The following is a 12,979-nucleotide window of genomic DNA, read 5'->3' as shown; positions in this document are numbered from 1 at the left end:
AATATTAAAGCTGATTACAGATACTCAGATAGCTAAATAAAGCCTAAATGTTTAGTTAAAAAACATTTTATTTGACACAAAGAGAGACACAATAGGTACTGGGGTGAAGACAGCAGTTTGTTATGTTCACATTGCGTGTATCAGCTCCCAGCTCAAAAAGAAATGACCACAACCTCAGCATCTTTGGCCTTTATTACCATATATCTCATCTGAGATCTTGCCCTTCAAATTTCATTGGTTTTATGATTCTTTTGGACATGGAAGTCAGTGTTAATCCCTTTTGATGTGAAAGTGGATTATGGAGAATCTTAAGAAACTTCCCTTAAGGAAACACTTTTCTTTAAGAAAACTTTCTCTTAAAATAGTCTCAGACAAAGGGAATAATGAAAAATAGTTGATGAGCCTTTTTAGATGGTGGATACCACATCTTCATATGCAATCTATATGAGTATTAGAAAATTATACGAACAAGTTACATCATTTATGACAAGCTATGATTTGTTATAAATGCAATTCATGACTGAAGAGATATCGTGGGAAATAATAGAAGACATGAAAAGTATAAAGGAAAGAAAACAAAATTAATCTCCTCTGTAGTTTTAAGTATCCAGACACAGGAAATAAAGGTAATTGTTGAAAAGATGGAAAATAGCTTGGAAAGAAACAAACAGAGGATAACATTGAGAAGACAAGGAAACCAGAAAATAGCAAAGTAAACTAAAAGAGTATATCCATGCAATCATTTTTTCAGTATTTCAGTGTGGAAGGTTTCAACAATGTGGCAGTAGCTCATAAGGATGACCAAGCAAGGTTCCTTTCTGATGTACATTTTGACATATTCGTAATTCAAAACCAGTTCATCTGACTTCAGATATTTGCTAGTGATTGGAAGCAAGCTAGACATTTCATAAAGTCAATGAACTGCAGAAGTTTTATAGATCAGAGTTCAATTTGAGTATAAGAAAATAAGTTCAAATTATTGTGTTCTGGAAGATTGTGTTAGACTGACTTCTCAAAATAGACCTGAGCAGTAGGGAACAAAATCCTACAATAAGCAAAACAAAAAAGTCAGAACATACCATTTTTGCACTCTAATTTTGAATTTAGCAGCCTTATAGAATAAATAGAAAAAAATTTATGATCGTAAAGGTCTTTTCCAAGCCAAATGATTTAATGATTTATATATAAATATTTGTAAGTATGTATGGATGCATGCATGCTCCTGAGTTTCTTTTTTTTAGGTTCTATCTGAAGTTTCAAAATCAGATTTTTTTCCCTTTAGGTAATGTCAACAAAACTGTTTCAATATAATTATGTGTACGGCTAATTTATACTTCTGAATGATAGGATGACAATAAAATACTATTCTAAAAAGGTAGGTCTGTTGAGATTGTTCTTTTGGAGTCTCACAAAAGTTTGAATTTTTGAATACATTTTAACTCCATGATCTTTAGGACAATGTTATGTCTCTTGGTACATTGTAAACTTCTTCACAAAGCATGCCCTCCAGAACTCAAGGATTAATGAATAATAGAAGGCATTTGAATGCTAAGAATCCATTTTTTGACATACAGAAGGATATACTAAAAGCATTGCATAACATGCTCTTATATTTTGGGATTTCATGTTAGGTCAGAGCAGCAAGCTTAAATGGAGGATTTTTTCCAGTGCAATCGGTAGTTTTCACTCAAAGCAGCAAGAAATCCTTTTTACAGCACACAGCTTCCTCATGATAGGAAGCAGAAGAGAAAGCACTGATCTCTTTTCTCTGCTGACTAATGATAGGACCTGAGGGAACAGCATTAAGCTGTGCCAAGGGAGGTTTACATTAAATTTAGAGAAATTCTCTTCACGCAGAGGGTGTTGGGCGCTGGAAGAGGCTGCCCAGGGAAGTGGTCACAGCAGCAGCCTGACAGAGTTCAGGGAGTGCATGGATAATGTTCTCAGGCACAAGGTGTGCCCCCTGGGGCTGTCCTGTGCAGCGACAGGAGCTGGTCTTGTGATCCTTGCGGGTCCCTTCCAACTCTGGATCTTCTGTGATTTGATGACTCTCAATAAATGAAAGCGAGATTTCAAAAGAAAAAAAAAAATTGCATTAATTTTTTGTTATTTAATTTTGTTTTGTGGGTTTTTTCACTTCGTAGTGTTACTTCCAGCATTTCTTGTAGCAAAGACTTTGGGTTTTCGTTGCACATTCTTTTCTTCTTTTTTTTTTTTTAATTAATGCAGGTAGTAAATTTTTGAGCTGTTAATATCATCCTCTATCAAAAATATTTTTTTACATTTTTTTATGCCTGTTTGCATTGTGGAAAACCAAACTTGTTTTTTATGCTGAAGCACAAGTGACGTAAACAAAGGAAGGGAACCTGTCAGTACAAAGGCCTGTAAGATCCCTAATTTATATAGAATTTCCCATCTTCCTTACTGTGTCTCAGAAAGATCTCTCATTATATATAGCACAGTAGTTTTGCAAAGTCCTTTTCTGCAGCTCTTAGTCATGGTGCTTGGAAGATGTAAATTAAAAAATATTTTTTAAAAAAATGCTTGAAGGAAAATTATGTGAAATTTGTAACAGAGCTTTATTACCATCAATAAACTCTCCTATCTGCAGTACAGATAGTTGTTAAAACCACTTGGAACAAATTACCAGCAGGCAATTAAGCTATAAAAACAATAGGAATATGGAACATGAGATAGAAAAAAAATGTTAAGAAATTCAAATTCATATTTAATATTTCATCCTTCCATTCTTACAGAATGCATAATATCTGTACATGGAGGCTAGATCTGTCCCCCTTTTGACTTATCTGCTGACAAACAGTCCTAAAATAATCATACCTGCAATTAAATTATTCAACAGAGATGAAATAATCTGTATTTTTGTTTTCTAGAACTGCATGCTATAGCATGTTATTTTTTTAAAGCATATTATTTACTAGAGCAATAGAAATGTCAGTTTTAAAACCATGCACAACTCCTGCATAATCACACAAGTAAAACTGAAAAGAATACTAGGAATGAAATCAAGTCAAAGGTGGCAAAAGAAGAGATCTTACAAATACTGCAAGATCATTTAGACAAAGCCATATTCAAACATACAAGGGGTTCTTCTGGAAAAATATATCTATAAATAAAGCCGCTGATTACACTAGTAAAAATCCTATCCAAAACCAGATGTTCAGAGTCACTTCTAAATGAAAAAATATTTTCTGGAAGAACTTTGGAAGATTAATTTTTATGCAAGCAGGAGGAATTACAATTTTTGGATTAGATTCCTAAAGTATTTCCTCCTTTGAATCTGCAGAGATTTGGAAAAAAAAATAGTAAAAGGTAGACTTGGATTGATACTCATGTCTCTATTCCAGAAGTGTAAAGAATTAGGATTCCAAGGTGCAGCATGTGGTTCCATCAGTGGAAACAGCACATATCTCACTGAAATGTCAGCATGGTGTCTGGAACCAGAAGACTTGGACAGACTTTATATCTCTTTTTTGAGATTTGACCAAAGCAAATTGCCTCCTCTGAGGCATGCCTGAGTGAGTTAGGTAATTCCCTGCCTGTCCACTGAACTCCCCTGTGCTGGCAATTCAGTATTTATGCTTGTACAGAATAGTTCTAACCAAGTAGAACCAGAAAAATAGGAACATAAGTCCCCTGTGAGGTGAGGCATGCTCCAAAGATGTTTAGCACATACTGACAAGTTCAGAAAGGTAGAACAATTAATTTAAACTTACTTTCTGCATACAGAACCCAGAATGCTTTACTCCATTCTGGGAACATCCACTTGGATGGATACAGACAATTGCTGGTTCAAAAATCATATGTTAACTAAGTAACTCTGATTTGTTTAACAATACTCTATTTTCTAAAACATGACTGAGACCTTAATCCATTTTATATAGCAGTTCAGTTGTCAAAACAGTGATTTTCAGCTTTTGTAACTGATGATTTAGATTTTTGGGAAGGAAAATAATTGCCAATATAATATTTTATTTCCTCTTTTTAAAACTCTATTTCTACTATTCCAGTGGTTTTGCATTCCAGCCTCTGATGTTAGAGCACACTAATATTCTTTTATGAGAAGATTAGAAAAAAAGTAGAGGTTAGAATATTTTGGAGTAAGAAATTTACATTTGTTCTCTTCATTATAAACAGATTCAACTCATCTCCTAAAAAGCACATTTAACAGCTCAGCAGCATATGGGATGGACAACTACAGAGAATGCTCACATATTTCACATTGAAGAATAATTTGTTAAAAGAATTCTAAGGACAAGATTCAAGACTGCTCATACCCTGTTAAGCAGCTTATGCTTATCTGTCCAGTGCAGTCTTGTCAGATGCCTGTGAACCTGCTCTTCTCTGCACAGAGAGAGTGTGCATTCTGGCACACTGCTGATCTCAGTGTAACCAAAGCTTCTCAAATAACGGGGCTTTGTGGCTTTCAGAGCATAGCTCTAGTCACAGTCCTCAGAAGATTCCATGTAGATGGACATACTTAGATTTTCAGACCTGTATAACATTGATTAGACTTTTCCATTAACATCAGCATCCACTGTGTCTTAATACTTTCCTTTCACAATTTGTTTCTCAACTTTCTTTTTCTTTTATTTTTCTGTCTAGGACACTTTTCTTTTAATATTCATGAATGGCATGGTAGACAATCCTAAGTCTCCATTCCTACTTTGAAGTGTAATATTAATTTCTATCACCTTTTTCAGACTCTGTCCATGATCAAAACAGCAAACAGCACAAGCACAGAAATTCATTGTAAAAAAGCCTGAAAAAGCGTCAGGAAATGTGAAACTTAATCTCAACTTAGCTCACAGAGTAAGCATTCTGTAGTGAATTGGAATACAGTTTGATACAGTTGATAGGGTCTCTGGCTACTAATCAGAAATTAATTGAGTAAATTAATTGATTAAGATTTTTTTTCAACCACATTGTTAAATAGCTTGTAAAATGCCACAGAATATACTTCAAATACTGCAACTGACATCAAATCACATACTCAGATGAGCTGTTAAATGAAATTACTAAAATTCTGTAAGAAAGAGTGCATCCTGTTCAAAGGAATATTTTCCATTTTGAAAGGAGATGGAAAAGGAGACATGAATTAAGACAAATTCATGTTATTTTCAGCAGATTGGCTCTTATGGGAAAATATCTATCATCGTTGCTCATCACTATTCAGCTAACTGGTTTCCATGGATTGTCATCAGCAGATGAATGAAGTTTCAGAGCACATGAAAAATAAATGTATCATTCTTCAGTACTTATCTGAGAAACACACCTATATTCTGTAGAAAGAAGACACCAGACAACTCTGCTTCCCATAATGTACCAGCCTCTACAAAACTTGAGAACAGGTCAAGCCCCTGCATTTATTACCCTCCTTAAGATACTGTAAGAATTTCTGAAGTACTGCAGGAGCCAGCAGTAAGCATCAGGGGAGATCAGCACTGCCAGACTATCACAGAAAACCAGCCAGCCTGACTCTGATGTCAGTCTCCTTGGAAAAAATCCAGTGGAAGACAATGGAGTTGTGTTGGACATGCAGTGCTATAATTGTGATCTGAATCTCTCCTGCAGAATTTAAGGGTGTCTGTTTAAATAAGATTTCAGACCTTTCTACAGGACTGACTGTTGGCTGCAAATGCAAAACTCTTTTACTGCAACAAGTGTTAATATTTATTTCAGAGTCTGATAGATATTTGAAACTTTGGCACACAATTGCATTTATTCAATAACAAAATATATTTACTGGGGTATTTTAATTAGTTATAGACATGCATAATCTGAACTTGACCATCTGATATAATGACCGTATTAAAAAAATCCATTGTTGGAACATTATTTAATATTATGCTGTCAGAACAAATTTCTCTCTTGAAAATTTTTCTGTAAGTAAATTAAACTTTAAAATTAATTAAAAGTCATCTTTTGTGAAATGAAAGAATTAAATGTGTACAGAAATGGCAAATTAGAAGGTGAAACCCAATTATTTAAATGTATATTTTTTCATAGGACTAATTCTATTTATGCAGTCTCTGTTCTATAGGACCTCTACTCCTTTTTAACAAAGCCATACATGAATTGAACACAGATCTCTTTGTCACATGCATAAAACAGAAAATGTCTGTACTATTTGCTGAAATGTGTCAGTATACAGTTACTGAAGCATAACTGAACAGCTTGAGGTTCATCTACTTCTGTCTCAAAAGCATGTTGAAAATTAAGTCAGCATAGTTTGACAGCAATGTTATCTTTACATTTCAAATTAATTAGATAAACATGAACAAATGTTAGCAGTTTAAACCAGTTAAATATACAAATGTATAAAATAAGCTTATTACTTCAATGTATTATGACAAACTTGTTATTTTTATTCTTGCACTAGATGAAATTCAAAGTTGCAATTAGCAGTCATCATATGAGTTTTTGTACTTCAGGACTGCAAAATCTTCAGCAATTTCAGATCAAAATAACACTTGGGCACTGCAATAGTTACAGTTAGGATCAACATATAGAAGAGAGCAAAATTATCTTTGGAAAACATTTGGCATAATTTGGCTAGTACTTCTGAGCAGTAACAAAAGCTACAATAAAACTTAATTTGAACTGAATTGAGAGACAAAACATGAAAAGATAGTAATGTAGAATGTACTTGGATTTATGCCTGTGGGTTCTTTCAAAACTATGCCAATATTCATGGATACCCAAGTTTAAGAAAAGCCTTTTGCAAATGTGCTCTAAAATCAGAGGCTCTGGGGTCTCAAGAATCAATAATGTGGCCCATTCAGTCATGTGAATGCTGAATGTTTCTGTTTCTAATTCATTTGTATTTTTATTCTCAACAAAGTTTGTTTGAAGCTCTTCTCTGTAGAAATGTTTGCATGTATTCCCCTTTCTATGTGGTGATTATAGCATGACTCTGAATTATATTTCTGAATTGCCTTTTCAGCTCAATGTATTCTTAGATACAAATATCCCCTTCTATGGCCATTGTTCTGTGAAATGAGAAAGCTTGAACCTATATTCTGGTGTCAGAATATGAGAGAAAGACTAATGTTTCTGATGTGGAAATAAAATAAATATATCTCATTTACATTGTTTCCTTTCTTTCCTCCATCATTATTTCAGTCTAGTTTTAACTTTAAATTTTGTTCTGTGTGAAATGAATACAAATCCAAAATTTTCAACAAGTTCACTTTCAAAACATAGCTGTGGTTCTATATGCCATGTTTTCAGATGTAGCCAGTATAGTTCCAGCCGCTAGAAGTACCACCACTCCCATTTTAACTTTCCAGTTGAGGCACTGCTGCGAGAGAACTGAAACATTCCCTTCTGTCTAAAAGACAAACTACTGGGTTTCTGCTGAGTGGTAACAAGGCAAAGTCTGGCCTGTCCATTATGGACACTTTCTTCCACCTGTATGAAATTGTCTTACAAACTACATGTCCTAATTAGGAGCAACAAACTTGGGCAGTAAGTTCAAAACAGAGCATTGTTATTTGTGAGGGGATAATGTAGACAGGACTACTTTCCTCCAAAATCCTAACAAGGCTCCAAACCTTATTGATTTTTCTTGCCTCGAGACTAGAGTATCATAGGAAATAAATCTTAAGTATTAATGTAGTTGAACTATCCTTAAGCTCTCCTGCAACCCTCTGCAAAATAAACCTCCCTCTCAATTACATATACATCTAAGAAATGTCTTAAAAGGTTCTCTACCCAAGTGCACGTACATTGAACGGACAGATGGAGAACACTGCTAGGACATAAAATGCATCATACATTGTAAAAAGACTATCCCCTGAGAGCCTGCCAACCTAATTTAATTCCATATATACCTCCCTGTTCCTTCCTTCTCTCCAATGTTTCAGGGAAAACACAAGACTTCTCTGCCTTTGAATCCTTCAGGTTTTCAAAGCTATTATACACACCATCAAAACTTTAGCCTTGTTAAGCACTAGTAAAGCAGCATGTTAGGCTTACACTAGTTTACTCAAAAAGTGCAATAATTCAGTAAATACATCCATTTTTAATCACTTTTATCAACAGTATTAAAATTATTCAGAATTATTAAATGAGCAGGAGGAGTTTATAGCCATTTCCTTGACCTGTCCATTACAGTTTTTTCCTCTCATGTAACACAGTTAGGAAGCAAGAAACTCTCAAAAAACACTAACCATCATTTTATCAGGAAAATTTACCTAGTATCTCTTCCCTAGTCTTGCTACTAATAAATTAAGATATCTTAGTCTGGTCTTCTCAGAGACATTTGCCTTTTTGCATTTCACTAAGATCTTCTATTTCCCACATATATTGCCCTATTTAGTCCCAAACTCTTCTGCTTCAAACTCTGCTGATCTTAAATGCCTCCTGGTAAACAGAAACAGCAGTTTTACTTATTCTGTATTTGATTTCTACTAAAACTCATTAAGTGTTTCACTGTGATATTTCCATATTAGTCATGTAACTTAGTTTTAAATGAGAAAAAAAATTCATATATTTAAGAAGCAATTAGATTATTATTCTTAATGAATATATATAAATTATTTGCTTTTTAATAATTCTCTCCATCATATTTTATCTCAACCCACATTCTCATTTCAGAAAGTTCTAATACTAATATAATTTTTTTGATGTTTATTGATCCAGATCTGAGCAGCTTAAGCCCAGCTGATTTTTCTGTTTGTCTTTAATCGATTAACAGAGAAATGACATTCCAGCTGAGCATTTGATGCTCAGTAAGATCCTTTTTTTTGGATGGTAATTTTGTTTGGTAATATTTGAACTGTCTGAAATTGTAAATTCATGTACACTAAAGTAGACAGTAAGTCAGATTCTGAGTTAAAACCCTAAAATACATCAGGTGACTAAGTACACCACAGGTTTCTATCAGTTCCTGTAGAAAAGAAAAAAATCTTGGAATACACATGAAAGAAAAGTAAAGGGGGAAATGCTTTTACAAATCTAGGATAGCTGCACAGTTAATTCCATTACCTTGGGACAAATCAACCTTTCAAAGATATAAATGTGAAATTACCCAAACTTTCACATTCAAGTACTTGTTTTACTGGTATGTTACGTGGGCAGACTCATAAAAGTTTTTATTTCTATTGTTTCATGCTGTAAGCAGCAAATGCTCCATTAGATAATTTCAGTTTTGCTAAAAACACCTAATTTCTTTCCTGTATTACTGATGTTACCATAATTTTGTGTATGTTGCCACACCAGGAGTTTAAAGGAGTTGTATACCCTTGTTACTAGTTGCTTAACACTTCAATTTTCTGTTGCCCTGTGCTTTAGTGGAATAAAAGTTAGAAATACACTAAAATAAACTAAAACTTTCCATCTGTTTGACTTTTTCACACTGCACCAGAGCTTTTTGGACAATTGTTATCCTGAAAGCTACCCAAGTCAGGCAGACATATGATGGAGAATATGTTATGTTATAATTACCAAAGAATTGTTTGCAATTTAAATATAAGAAATGGCTTATTATAGTGATCATGTCAAATGTAATGGTGTCCAAAAATAAAATCCATATTTGGAGTCAGTTTGTCTGGTACAAATATGATTTTAACTTTCTAAAAGTGATGGCTTCCATATGATGCTGGGGATGATCAAAATAAGAGGGATGGGAAATAATTGGCTGGAACAGAGGTTTTCCTTTCTTCTTGATAGAAAATGTTTTAGCAGATGCCTCTTAGAAGGAACTATTCCAGCACTCTGGAAATGAAGCACATGAAGCTCACTATTTTAACTGCCAGAAATAAACATTTTAAAAGAAAAAGCTCTATTTTGACTGGTATTAGGGGACTGATCTTTAAATGCTCACTGCAAATTACTTTTCTTAAAATTAGAAGTATATAGTAGAAAAATAATATATAGTAGAATATATATAGTAGAAAAATAATTCATACTGTTTTAGCTATTACTTGACAATGCAGAATTTTGGAGGTTGCCCTGTCTTGGGCTAAATAATTTCTATAGGGGGAAAAACCCTGAAACTTCTCTTTGTGAAACGGAACTTGCTTCAATGGAACATGGGAATCACGTTTAACTTGAAAGTTTCCTTGGCATAATGCCATAGCTATTGCCAGTGAGCCAGGAGAAGACTGTGGCCAGTGGAAAATGGAAAAGATTTTTCTCATCAAGTTGAACAGGAGTCCTGAAAATAAAGCCAAAATAATAGTGTGTTTGGCTTCTGAGTATCTAGAAAATGGATGTGCTCCCACTTATTAGGTGTACTTGTGCAAGGAGTAATGCACAGCTCTAACTGCACAATATTTTTTTATGACAATTTATGGATTAGCATTACTAAACTGACTAATTTAACTCACTCGTGTCAAAGATGGAAAAGTTTTTTGGGACAGTAGATGACTTCTTCTCCGATCTTGTTACTTCCTGCCATATCAGACATCAAATAAGTTTAATTACATTGCCAGTTTGTATCCTAGAGCATAACTGGAAGAAGAAACAATGGTGAGTATTTCAGCTAAATGTTGATCTTGCATGAGATATTTTAATTAAAAATAGGAATTATTAAAAATGGGTTTTTATCCTCTAGTAGAATAAATAATCGCATGAGTATTCTTTAAATGCTCTCAGGTAAGTAAATTATGTTGAATAACACTGAAAAGAGGTGTATTTCATAGTAGATAGCTATAATTTATTGAAGACAAATACTCATAAAGAATTAATATTAAACAGGATTGACATAGTCAGCTTTCCTAATTATCTTAACAAAAGTTCTCATGCTTCTTAGTATCTTCAACAGATTTTTCCCAGTGAAATCAAACCCAGACTATTTCATACTAAGCACTTCAGCTTCAATTAAACTGGTATTTTTAAATTAAATGTTATTTTGTAAAAAAAAAAAAAAAAAAAATTGTTGATGATAACTGAAACATAAACTATGTATAAAGCAAACTGTACTGTTCTACCTTTTTTCCTGACAGTGAGATTTGAGTGATACAAAATATTTTAACTAGTTTTTCAACATAATCCCTTAGGGAGCTGTGACAAAAGACCTAAGATCATCAATTCAAACAATCACAGCACTAATGATGGTAAAACTGATGATGTTGCAAGATGAGCAGCAGAATAACTTCTCCAATTCATATTTATTTCTTTACAGAGCAGATTACATCCATGTGGATGATCAACATCCTCCTTGACTGATTTTTGCAAATTGAACAGTGGTAAGAAAGATAAAAGGTCTTTTGATATATTTTTGTGGCTGTCACAACTAAAGTTAGGCAAAGTAGGGAATCATGCCAGGGGATGGAAAAAAACACTGGAATGAAAAGAATATGAAAAAAAAAATTATTAGTATCTCTAAATACACAGATATCAGGAGGCTAGTCCAGGAGGCAGAAAAGATATTCAGAAGTATACATTGCCTTTTCCCTTTCCTTCTAGCCTGACCTGGTACAGGTTTTTCTAAAATTACTTATTCTATCATCTCTACATCTGCAAAGTGATGTGTGATTGTGGCACAGTGCGTCCGAGATATGAAAAGTACCTTCCCTTAAAGTACAAAAAAGTTTAGACAAAAATCATTTTAAGCTATGCTCAATTTCATGTAAAAGGATTGGTGTGACGGTGTTCACAGGGGTCTTAGAATGAGGGAATAGACGAGGATCTGACTCCATGTTTCAGAAGGCATGATTTATTATTTTATTATATATATTATATTAAAACTATACTAAAAGAATAGAAGAAAGGATTTCATCAGAAGGCTAGCAAAGAATAGAAAAAGAAAGAATGATAACAAAAGCTTCTGTCTCGGACAGAGAGTCTAAGCCAGCTGACTGTGATTGGCCATTAATTAGAAACAACTCTATGAGACCAATCACAGATCCACCTGTTGCATTCCACAGCAGCAGATAATCATTGTTTACATTTTGTTCTTGAGGCCTCAGCTTCTCAAGGGAAAAAATCTTAAGGAAAGGATTTTTCAGAAAATATCATGCCTACAGATTGGAAACTCAGGCTTTGTTCAGCTGAGATATGTGTGTCATATATAGTAATAAATTATATATATAGTCTGTATAGTAATGATTGATTTTTAAATAATGCTTTTAGCTTCATTAATTACTATTCTATGACATGAAATAAATTTTGAAAACTAAACTCACTAATAATTGTAAGCTTTATTTAACACACCCACAGCTCTTAAGAAAATAGTAAGTACTTCATAATTAGGGATATATTAGAATCCAATTGCAGTGCTTATAATCATATATAAAAGCATCCTAAAAAAATTTAAAATGAGAAAACATAGGTTATTCCTCATTATAGCTAGATATAACAAAATGAGAAGTGTCTTAAAACATCTCTCAACATAATATTGAAATATATTTCAAAATATGGCAGAAATAAAGCCTCTAATTACACACAGGAAATATGTCTGAGATTTTTCTCAATGGTTACTTCATTGATATGTAAAATGCAGTAAATTACTACATTTCAATCAATAGAACACCTTGATATTAGTGGAAATAAAAGACATCAAGTTAACACAGCTGAATTCCTGGAAGAGGTATGGTGACACTCCAGAAACAAAATTTCAATTTTAGATTCTGTAGTGATGAGGTCTGGAACAGGCATTGGGGAATATGTCATTGTGTCTTCTAAGGGGGCTTGCCTTCACTGGAATTGGTGAATTCCACTGAAATTTCATGGGTTGAAGTAAAACAAAAATTAAAAGACAGAGAAAAAAAGTAGAAAATACCCAAACTCACTCCTGCGTCCAAATCTGGGTTAATTGGAGTGAACTTAAAAGTCAATAACATCATAGCTGAAGAAATTTTTAATCAAAGGATAGCAAAACTTCACCATTCTGTCAGCTACAAATAAGAATTTTTCCAGGAAAGAGACTTAGAAAATTGATGTTGAGGCAGAGCTCTCAAAATGGTGGTAAAGTCAATGGAGGTTTATGAATTTATTAGCAAACAGAGCAAAC

Source organism: Zonotrichia albicollis, chromosome 5, assembly GCF_047830755.1.
Source record: "Zonotrichia albicollis isolate bZonAlb1 chromosome 5, bZonAlb1.hap1, whole genome shotgun sequence".
In the NCBI taxonomy this organism is placed as follows: domain Eukaryota; kingdom Metazoa; phylum Chordata; class Aves; order Passeriformes; family Passerellidae; genus Zonotrichia; species Zonotrichia albicollis.
Note: the sequence above shows the minus strand (reverse complement) of the source record.